The sequence below is a fragment of the Sinocyclocheilus rhinocerous genome, unplaced genomic scaffold, assembly GCF_001515625.1.
Source record: "Sinocyclocheilus rhinocerous isolate Xijiao unplaced genomic scaffold, SAMN03320098_v1.1 scaffold153, whole genome shotgun sequence".
In the NCBI taxonomy this organism is placed as follows: domain Eukaryota; kingdom Metazoa; phylum Chordata; class Actinopteri; order Cypriniformes; family Cyprinidae; genus Sinocyclocheilus; species Sinocyclocheilus rhinocerous.
In genome coordinates, this window is record NW_015660878.1 from 1,876,441 (window position 1) to 1,888,765 (window position 12,325).

Here is a 12,325-nt window from a genome sequence, read left to right on the forward strand (position 1 = left end):
CCAGACTAAAATAAATGTTTGAGCTGTCTTAACTGAGAGCAACTTGCACTGACATGTCTTAAAATATATCAGTGCCATTGTTTTGTCTCAAGATACACACCAGTAATGTTTTTTTTCTAAGGCACGTTTAAGATACTTAGATGTCCTAATTAAACTAAGGCCTAATCCTGGCTTAATCTAAGCCCTGTTTTATATTAGTTTATTTAAAATTATTAACATGCAATTATTTTAATTAAAATTTTTAATGTGTTATTTATTTTTAAAAAGTACTTATAATTACATATGGAATTAAATTAAAAAAAGTTTTATTAATAAGACTAATCAATAAGAAAAAAATATATAGTTTTGGAATCTGACTGCGACTCCCAGAATCGGAATCGAATCGTGAGGTGCCTAAAGATTCCCACCCCTACAATGATTTACTGCTTGTCTTTGTTGAATAATACAGAAGATAAAGAGCTTAAAAAAAAATTGCATATTAAATCGCAATCGTAATATTGGTAAAAAAAAAATCGCAATTAGATTATTTTCCAAAATCGTTCAGCCCCATTTTATATTATATATAAATATATTTAATATATAAACATAACATATTTTTTTAATATATACATGCATGTGTTTGTATTTATATATACATAATAAATATACACCGTACACACTCATATATTATGTAAACAAAAGCTTTTATTTTGGATGTGATTAATCGTGATTAATCGTTTGACAGCACTAGTTTCTACAGCAGCCAATCAGCATATTACAATGGTTTCTGAAGGATCATGTGACACTGAAGTAATATTTCACTAATGGCTGCTGAAAATTCAGTTTTGCCATCACAGGAATAAATGCATTCCTGCCATGGCATTTTAAAATATATTCAAATAGATTTAAATTGTAGTAAAATTTTACAATATTACTGTTTTTACTGTATTTTTGATCAAATAAATGCAGCCTTGGTGACTTCTTTCAGAACATTACACAAACATAAATATCTTTTTCAGCTACTACTAAAAAACTTCTGATTCACCTACTTTTGATTCATTCCAGTCACATCAATACCACTGACAGTACAAAACAATTTTACGGCTCAGGAAACGGCCTGAAACGATGAGTTTATCTCTCTGTAAAGGTGAAAGTTTAGCTGGTGAACATGCATTACTAGAACTTTCCAGCAGTGCAAAAGACAGAATTTACACACAATATCGCACACTTCCTGGGTGTAATCACCTATTGAGAAACAAACGCGTACAAACACTTATTATCATAGTGACGTGACTGACAGGAGCTATTAATCATTGTCAGCGACTGAGGCAAAATCCGCATTGAGGCTTTATGAAAAATGGTTTGCGATAGCAGAGCAGCATTTACCAAGGTCTCGCTCTCTCTTTATGTATGTGAAGCTAATACTTTCTTTCTGTAATAGGAGCTCAGTGTCCACCGTTCCTGCTTAATAACCGGCAAAAAGAAAAACTAGGTGCCGGGATCTCACAGCAAAATCAAGAGCAGCTCGTAATCTGCTTCGCAATCAGAATTTCCTCGCCACCTCATGAAAAAAGCAGACTGCCTCAGGCTTCAATATAAATGCAATAAAGTGAGGGTGGAAAGACAGAGTGTGTTTAGAGTATTGAAAGCGCCTGCGTTTTTTTTGTGGTTGGAGGGACTGGTTTCATGTTTCATTGACCTCTTTGTATAAAAAGCATGGATCCAATCCTTTATTGAAGGACAGCAGAGACCGAGGCAGCCAATAGCAGACATGAGTCAAGAGCAGGAGATCAGGGAGTGGCTAGCGAAACCTTCAAGACAATCTCGTGAGAAATTACCGCTCTCAGGCGCCTTCTCTACTACTTAGTTTGATTCTCAGATTGTTAAGTAGAGAAAGGAAAAGCAATTTATTCTATTAAATTACTCCCCAATCAGAATTTCCTCGCCACCTCATGAAAAAAAGCAGACTGCCTCAGGCTTCAATATAAATGCAATAAAGTGAGGGTGGAAAGACAGAGTGTGTTTAGAGTATTGAAAGTGCCTGCGTTTTTTTTGTGGTTGGAGGGACTGGTTTCATGTTTCATTGACCTTCTTTGTATAAAAAGCATGGATCCAATCCTTTATTGAAGGACAGCAGAGACCGAGGCAGCCAATAGCAGACATGAGTCAAGAGCAGGAGATCAGGGAGTGGCTAGGGGCAGCATCAAGACAATCTCGTGAGAAATTAGCAATAAAGTGAGGGTGGAAAGACAGAGTGTGTTTAGAGTATTGAAAGCGCCTGCGTTTTTTTTGTGGTTGGAGGGACTGGTTTCATGTTTCATTGACCTCTTTGTATAAAAAGCATGGATCCAATCCTTTATTGAAGGACAGCAGAGACCGAGGCAGCCAATAGCAGACATGAGTCAAGAGCAGGAGATCAGGGAGTGGCTAGCGAAACCTTCAAGACAATCTCGTGAGAAATTACCGCTCTCAGGCGCCTTCTCTACTACTTAGTTTGATTCTCAGATTGTTAAGTAGAGAAAGGAAAAGCAATTTATTCTATTAAATTACTCCCTTTTTTCCACTACACCTCAAGAGGAATGTGGAAATCTACATTTTCATAATCAACTTGGTTGTGAGATTTCTGAACAATTACTTGACAAGCCCTATATAATTAAACCATGATGAGGTCAGACACGTTTATTTGTACAGTATGTGCATAGGATGCATTGTTTCAAAAACAGAGCAAATGATGAGAAGTTAACAATAATAACTGATAAATAGTATCAAAATTCTGTATTATTCTGTCTATCTACACTACCGTTCAGTTTGGGGTCTGTGATAGGAATGAAAAGGAAAAAAATACTATTTATAAAAAAATATATATACATACATGCATACATAAATTTTTTTTGTATATATATATATGCATATATATATACATGCATATATATTATATGCATGTATATATATATGCATATATATATACATGCATATATATTATATGCATGTATATATATATGCATGGGGGGGGGGATTATATAAAAGATGAATATTAATTTAGATATTTGCAAAATTTTACATTTAACCAAAATATAAAAAAAGATTAGTATTAAAATTAGCATGCATAATATCTAAAATTGGACAACATATATCCAACATCAACCGATATGGATAAATGTCTACAAAACGTATAGTGGCCATAAACCATTATGGTACCTATATATTATGCCTCCTTTTTAACCTGACAAAACATCATAAAAACACAGTTCTAAAGGCACGAGATGAGACAACCATCTGGATGTATATGCAAATTTTTAAATAAACATACTATAATACTTTACTGCACAAAACAGTCACAGTCCTCACATTTCTCACAGCTGGCGGTTTTAGGTCCAAAAAACCTGTCTTGAAATTCATTCCTGAAGGTGATGAATGTGTTAAAGCGCTTATTGGATGGACGCAGCAGTGATGCTTTAAACTTCACTGTGAGAGTTTACGCCGCTGACAGTCTAACAGCACGCTAAAGTGCATCACGCTGTCAGCATGCCAAAACCCTTTCTGAAAAGTTGCATCTTGGTATTTATCCCTTTTAAAAGCACAAAACAGTAAAGCTAAGACAGAAATTAGAAGCAAAATGTAGATCCCCACTCCTTACTGCCAAACACAGTCCTACATCTCCTTATTCGCCACTTACTTTGACTTTCCCCCTCTCTCTGCCCTCCTCCGCCTCTTTTATTTCCTCTGATCCTCTTGAGTGCTGCTGCAGAAACACTACAAGACAAAAAGAAAGAACAAAGGGCATTATTACAATGAAATGGACGGAGAAGCACACACAAAAAAAGCCAATGAGCACATTCCCAATTCTGTGCCAGGCACTCAGACGAGGCTAAAGTCAATTATGCCTCGGCTTAGCCTATTCTGTAACCCGATTCAATGATTTAAATGCTAAATTTGCAATGAAACCAATGAGAGAATTAAAAAGGCATAATTTGGACCACAATAGACTTTAAACTGCTGAATACTGATAATAAACTGAAGTACTGAGTGTGCTGTCAATGAGTGAGCAATACAGGAGGAATGATGACGGCTTGTCTACGTTACTTCGAATACCTGTGAATGTGTGTATATGTGGGTTGAATCACATGCACGAGGAACTTTGATTGGACATGGCCTATTTTTTCTAACAGTGGCTGTTGTAAACAGAAAAGAACAACAGAGACAGGCTTTGCCAATGCGAGTCTAATAAAGCTCACAGTATAACCGATATGAGGTAGAATTGGGGATGTCAAAAGTCCTGGAACCAAGTCGATACTAAAAGAAGAATTATCGGACTCAATTTGGTACCAGACTCTTTGTGGTCAAGCCATCTGTGAGGAAAATATTGGTGTGCGGCTGTTACGAAAATTACAGTAATCTACAGCAAGAGCAGAACAGCCTGACTTAACCTAGAGAGAATGTGGTTTACAGATGAAAAACATGATGAGGGTAAACGCCAGACATGTTTCATTAGTGCTAACGTCACAGATGAAGAGTCCCTCGAGAGTCTTAAACACACTTACACACTCGCGCTCGGCTCCCTCCATGCATCAGCGGAGGAGCATTTATCCGTGTATGCGGACTCACACACCTGTCTCTCTTCTCTCAGAGCGATCATTGTGTTAATAAGATGAGGTCGCATACACCAACTCCTCTGAATCTGTGACAATGATCTGAATCAAATACTAGTAAACTAAGTACTGTATAATGTCTAATATTCTTTTTTTTATGAAACAGCAGACAACATGTGAGTGCCACGCAGTTACTATTATATCATCTTGGGGAAAAAATTACTATGCCATTGTGGAAATATACTTTTTTGTGAAATTTAATTATTATTTTTTGTTTTTGCAGTAATGGAAAAAAAAAAACTTACAAGAGAAAAGAGATAATAATAATAATAGCAATTATATATTTATACATAATACATTTTAAAATGCTCATAATCAGATTTCAGACACTTTTTATGGATTGCATATTATTCATTAAATGGCAGTAAATTATTCATAATTTATTGATTCTCCCTAATTCTGCTTTTTTCTCTTTAAAGAAAAATAATAATGTTTAGTTTCCAAAAATCCTATGTGTGTCATACCATTTAGCTTTGACTACATTCACAATATAGAATGGCCATGTAAATGTCATGTAAATAATTTTCCAATCCAGGCTTCTGAATTTGGGGAAAATGGCAATGGTAGGTTTAAAACAAGTTAGGTTAAAAAAAAAAAAAAAGGAATCTAAAAAGTAGTCAGAATAAATTACCTAAAATTAGCTACCTAGATTACGTTACTAACTACAATTTTCAGCATGTAATCAGTAATGGCCTACAATTTGTAAGTAATCTACCCATCACTATATATCTATATTCAATAATAAATCATTTTAACAGTTAAGTTCACCCAAACACCCTAAAATGAAAATTATGTCATCATTTACTCACCCTCAAGTTCCAAACCTGAGTTTCTTTCTTCCGTTGAACAGAAAATAAAGTATTTTAAAGAATTTTGGTAACCAAAGAGTTGACGGTATAGCCACTGACTTCCATAGTATGTAAAAAATGCTATGGAAGTCAATGGCTACCAGCCATTTTTGTGTGTGTGCGTGTGTTTCACTCATGTGAGTGAGTAAATGATGACAGAATTTTCATTTTTGTGTGAACTATCCCTTTAATATTTATATTCTTTAATTGTACTAGAACATCCACTCATTTCTATTCTCATTTCATTTTGCTGTTCTGAATATAATCTGTGTCTGCCAACATCATCCCATCAGAATGCGTGTGTGTCTATTCATTCTGATGTCTTTCACATATGCCGAGGTTGCCCTGGGCTGTTTGATGATTTCAGAGGCTCGGTGTCAGGGGTCAAAGGGATCTGGGTGTGGGCAGAGAGGTGGGCTTGAAACGTCATGCTCCATTTCACTGCTGCCCCAATGTATGTTCTCATTCAGTGTGTTCAGTGCGTGTATGTTGCCAGTCACCATAATTTTTGGTTCCTTTGTGGACTGAGCAATGAGAAGCAGATGTGTGTAGTCGTGTTTCTGAATTCTGATACCTTTCTGTCGCTTTCCTCAATCACACACCCACATACATGCACGTACAGGTTCATGGCCAAAAGGCAAGTCATTCTTTTTTTCTCCAGCCAATCTGCATGATCTGAACCATGCATGCAGACAAAACACACACAAAAACTTTTATCAACAAACTGCACAAAGTCAAAAAAGGGGCTTTCCATAAACTCAGCGTTGAGGCATTTAGGAGCCAGCGAGCCAGAAAAAAAGCCTCTGTGAGGAACAAAGGCTGTCCATAATCAGAGCTTTTAGGTGCAAGTTGTCCAAAACATTCAGAATTTTGTTCAAAACTCGGGTGGCGTGACGTGCCAGAACTCGAGCGTTCCTAAAAATATTTTCCAGAGGGAAGCGGAGAGCTGTTTCAGTAATCTGTCCCGCAGCTAGAGTCGGTCCGCTCCTGGCGCACAACACAACAGTGAAAAACCCACCAAAAAACTGGCAAAAACTTCAAAACCTGCAGTTACCACTCATTAAACACACACACACACACACACACACACACACACAATGCAACCGCGCGGCGCTGATCGACAGATGAAAGAAACATCAGGGTCGGAAGTTAAAAATGCAGATCCTTTGCTGGCATTCCCTCATCCAAGCATCAATCCAATCAGATCCAGAGGGAGGAGGAGGGTGAATTGTGCTGAATGAGGGTGAGCATGATGTGATGTTGGGAAAGATCTTCAGCCAGGATGGGCTCGGAGACTCGGCTGGGAAAGTTTACGGCTGGAAGTAATGAAGAAGCCATGCACACATACAAAGAGGCAAAACACACTGTCTGGAATCAACCACTGAACCACAAGATGACCTTTATGATCAAGAACACACACGCACACAGACGTAGTCTTGCAAACAATTGTAGGCCACCAAACGCTCTTTATAAACACACATATGCATAAAAACACACAACACAGATTTAAGGTCGACTCTGGAAGCACTGATGGAGCCACCACCATCTGTGATCTCACACACACACAGCCACAATGATTTGACAGAGATTTCACAGTGTGTGTAAGTGAGGACAAAAAGGGCAGGACAGCAGGAGGTAATGTTACAACTGACACCATCAACAATTAACGCAATATTGCCAAAGACGAAACTCAAGTGTGCTTGAGCTTCAGACCCTCACATTCAGGGCATTCCAGAGATTCTTCCAAACAGGACTTTGACCTATTGTGAGTGAACTCTGACCTTTCAGAGTATACCTCAGATCTTTCTGAGGTGGCTTTTATTTCTCTTACATATGATTTAAATACCGACTACACTACTGTTCAAAAGTCAAAAATATAGTAAAACAATTTAATGTTATTTTATATGCAATATGTTATTTTTTATATGTATCAGACAGACAGATAGATATTTATATAATAATTAAATGAATAAATATTAGAAAATTAATTATTTAACATTTATTTTGTGTATGTGTATTTACATTTACTAAATAATATATTTCAATATTTAAAATTCATTCAAATATGTTAAATATAATAAAGACTAAATAAAAAAATAAATTAATCAATTCATGCATACATTTTAGATCAACATGGAAAATAAAGTGGCTGGAGAAAAATAGGAGAGCGTGTCCATTAACTGAACGTGCATCACATTGAGCTATTCCAGTGCCGCTTGATTATAATAGAGGCAATCTAGTTTGGTTTTGAATTGAGTTGTTTCGAAAACTACAGCGTGAGAACATTATCAATAATAGCTCCTGGGTCAAGACCAGCAGGTGTAAGGGGAGGGTGTAGAGACCAATTTTACAGCCTAGAATCACATTTTCTTCTGTGGAAATTCACAGAATGGGTCAGACTGAACAAAGGCACTGGCATGTTCGGTGACAAATAGGTAAGCATCATGTAAGATCCAATTAGGCCTAATACCAAAACACAATCTCAGTCTCTCTCACATCTGACCGTGTAGGAATGCAGAGGTCCATGAACCAAAAACCAGCCTCACATACAATCACAGAGCTCCATGTTTCCTGTCTCAACTAGCCACTCCATCTCTGGGGCTTATGGCTCCCAGGCACTGAAACCCTAAGCCACACACACACACACACACACAGTGACAAATGCGATCTTAACTGCAGCAAGACTTCATGAAGCTACCGCATGGTTCAGAGACCATGTTTTTACAGGTGGGTGTGTGTGAGAACGTGATAACAGTGAGCAGCACACACATTCACAGACCCTGTTGACCTGTGAGGACACGACTGAGCATGTAACAGCCGACGGCTAGCGATGTATCATTTTGCACTTTTGGTCTTGTTTTCCAGTAAGTACAACATCCTATACACTCTTAAAACAAGATAAATTTGTATTAAACATTATTAAGGCTTTTTTTTTTTAAATAAATTAATACATTTATTCAGCAAAGATGCATTAAAATCAAAATCAAAGATCAAAAGTGACATTTAGAATGTTTAAAAAAAAGATTGGTCACACTTTATTTTAAAGGGTTAGTTCACCCAAAAATGAAAATTACCCCATGATTTACTTACCCTCAAGCCATCCTAGATGTATATGACTTTCTTCTTTCAGACGAATACAATTGGAGTTATATTAACAAAACATCCTTGCTCTTCTAAGCTTTATAATGGGAGTGGATGGTAGCCCAAAATTTGAAGTCCAAAAAATTGAACCAATCCATTATAAAAGAAGTCCACACGGCTCCGAGGGGTTAATAAAGGCCTCCCGAAGCGAAGCAATGCGTTTGTGTAAGAAAAATATCTATATTTACAACTTTATAAACCTTAATGTCTAACTTCCGCTAACTGGCGTTCACGAGAGAGTGGTGTCCAGCGGATGACGTTGGCGTAGCGTAAACTCCGGTGAGAATATGCTAGTCTCACGAGAAACAAGTTTTGTTTACAGCAAAGGAAAACCAGTGTCCTCTTGGCTTATATTGAAATCCTCCGACATTTTTCTTTACAATTCCATGTTTTGTACTACTAATTCGTGACAGGTATTTTGTTTTGTTTTGTTCTCTCCTCTGCGCTTCCACGTAGGGATGCAGCGATTAACCGGTTTCGCGATTAACCGCGCTTTAAAATGTCACGGTTAATTAATTGTAAAGGTTCCGCTAAACCGAGTGTTTCTGTTACACGGAACGGAACTGTTGCAGCTTACGCAAAACTATAACAAATTTACACTAGCGGTGCACCAGAACTGTATTTGTCTGAAAGAAGAATGTCATATACACTAGGGCTGCACGATAAATCGCATGCGATATTTAACGCGCATCTTGTCAGTAAAGCCATTTTTTAATCAGCGGTAAATCTCCATCACCTCGATCATATTTTGTGCATGTTTTGCGCAGCTTGTCGGTGAACAACGGCTCTGTGTAGTTAATGCTGCTCCATGTGAAAGCCCGCAGGTGATGGAGATTTACCGCTGATTACAGAATGGCTTTACTGACAAGATGCGCGTTAAATATCGCATGCGATTTATCGTGCAGCCCTAATATACACCTAGGATGACTTGAAGGTGAGTAAATCATGGGGTAATTTTCATTTTTGGGTGAACTATCCCTTTTAGATTCAATTCTCGCTATTAACAAACCATTAACTACGACTTTTGCCTCAATAAACTCCTACTTTGCTGCTTATTAATAGTTCGTAAGGTAGTTGTGAAGTTTAGGTATTGGGTGGGATTAGGGATGTACAATATGGTCATGCAGAATATGTGCTTTATAAGTATTAATAAACAGCCAATATGATAATAATCGGCATGATAATAAGCAACTAGTTAATAGTGAGAATTGGTCCCTATACTAAAGTGTCACCAAAAGATTTCCGTTTCAAATAAATGCTGTTCTTTTGAACTTCTAATTCATCCAAAAAAAAAATAAAAAATAAAATTTTTACACAAAACTATTAAGCAGCAGAACTGTTTTCAACATTAATGATAATAATAAGAAATGTTTCTTAACCATGAAATCAGCATATTAGAATGATACTGAAAATTCAGCTTTTCCATTACAGGAATGAATTACATTTTAACATATTAAAACAGTTATTTTAAATTTCAATATTTCAAAATATTACTGTTTACTGTATTTTTGATCAAATAAATGCAGCCTTGGTGAGCCATACTTTTGAATGGTAGTGTAGTCAGTTTTCAAAAAAAAACAAAAAATGTAATAAAATATTACATAAAGTATAATATAAAATATTTTTAAATACTACATATTTAGAAATAGCTTTTATATATTCAATTTTTTTTTTTTGCAGTGTATGGCATACCAGCAAGAGACTTTTACTGGAAGGAATGGTCTGGCGTTTATTCTCAGAAACAAACGCACCATAAAACAACATTCTACTGACTAAGCAACCCCCCGACACAAACATCAATAATAAGCACTGTTGATCCATGGAGAGTGGTTTCTGTATGCGAATATGTGAGGGCACAACTCCCATGGCAAAATGGCAAAGTAAACTGGTGGCATATGGGAACTGGGGCATTAAAGACTCATATCAAGACATGCCATCTGAGACTAAAAGAGCGAGAGATGGAGGAAAAAAAAAAGAGAAGAGAGAGAGAGAGACTGGGCCAGGCTCCAATGATACCCGCTTTCTCACACACCCACTGCAAAGCTCGAGGCTGGAAAGAGCTGGCAGCATCGCTCAGGAACCTGCTCCCATGGCAACAACAACCCAGAACCTTGTGACTCTAGCGCCTGAGCGAGACGACAAGGTTTAACACGAGAGGACAACGAGCCTTAGACCTGGGACCGGTGCGGAGAGAGTAACCGACACAGTCAAATACTTTTCAATATCGCTTGTGTGAAGATGAGGATAAGGAAGTGTGAGCGTGTGTGCATTTTTGGAGGGCATTCAGAAAGCAATTCTGAAAATAAAATGCTTGATGGTACACATGGAAATGCTTCACAGCAGAGAATGCTATTTAATTTCATATGAGAGAGACAAACTGAAAATTGAGCGAGAGAGGAGTTAGTAAGAGTGTACGCGCGTGTGTGTAAAAGGAATTATAGGGCAGCAAAAAACCATTTCAGTATCCATTTCTCGTGAAATGGCAGCTGACAGCGCTTCACACGGGTTGACTAGGTGAGGAGTCTTCTCTTTTGTTTAAGCGGTGACACCCAACCATGGCTCATAGCACACGCTAACCACCATCCCTGCTCTGCTGTCAAGCAACGCACACCGCATACTATCTGTTAAACACATGTTCTCCTCACCGCACTTGTTAAAAAAAGAAAAGAAAAGAAATTTAAAAGAGAGAAAATGTCAACTGGCACCTTTCCCTGGCACAAAAGGGCTGTATTAAAAACGTGTTGTAGAGAAAATTCTTTCATTACTCATTCGCCCTCACTTTATTGCAAATCTGTATGACTATCTTTCTTCTGTGGAACACTAAACAAAACTATTTGTAATCATATTGCATCAGAAGACTTGAAATACAGCAACTGAGTCATATCTGTCGCTAGGTGTCGCGATATGACCAAAATCTTATATCATTGAGTGATTCATTTTATTTCACGATAATGATATATATATAAAAACTAATACTAGCCTAAATAATAATAATAATAAAACTCAAGCTCACTGAAGACAAGTAAATAGTCAGCAATTAAAAAAGAATAAGAAACTAATTACAAGCAATAGGACAAAAAAAAATAGTAGAGCCAATAAATAAGAAATGTTGCATACATTGTATAAAGTAATCAAATGTATAAACACTGCATATTCTTCACTGTGTAAATTAAATATATATTTCTTCTCAAGTTACAAAAGTGATTTAGTCAAGAGCAGTGAGAAAATTTCTCTCTTCTGTTGTTTGATTAACATGAATGACAGACAGCAGGAATATTAGACTGCTGTCACTTTAAGAGCTGCCCAGATCCAATATACTGTCTCACATGTGTTTTCTTTCTCAGCTGTTTGCTTTCACTTAAAGGGGTCATAACGCTGTGTGTTTCGTTGTGTTTGGCCTTCCAAAAGAGGACGATATCCGCTTTGTCATGCCTAGAGCTGATCCGTGCTGGTCGCTGAGGGAATACATCAACTTCGCGCTGTGGATCGCCGGATCGGCTTTCACCGTGGAAGAAGCAGAGTCTAGCCCAGGGTCGTCACATGTGGTTGCTGTAAGCCCGCCGACCGCCCCTTCGTCGAATCCGCCGGCTGTGCCGTTCTCAACCCCGCCGCCTCTGTTCACTCTAGCCCGGCCTCAGCTCACGCTAAGCCGCAGATTCCGCTCACGCTAGGCCGCTGTGTTTTTCGTTGTGAAAGCGAAACTACTTT

The 12,325-nt window shown here is 37.5% G+C and overlaps 1 protein-coding gene across 1 annotated transcript in view; it reads right to left on the minus strand.

Annotated features, from left to right (window-relative positions):
- Nucleotides 1–12,325, minus strand: part of LOC107725509 (plexin-B2-like) — an 85,346-nt gene that overhangs the window by 26,230 nt on the left and 46,791 nt on the right. Inside the window, exon 2 of the mRNA XM_016534784.1 lies at nucleotides 3,652–3,732. The gene's annotated coding sequence lies outside the window, so the exon portion shown is untranslated. The remainder of the gene's footprint in view (nucleotides 1–3,651; nucleotides 3,733–12,325) is intronic.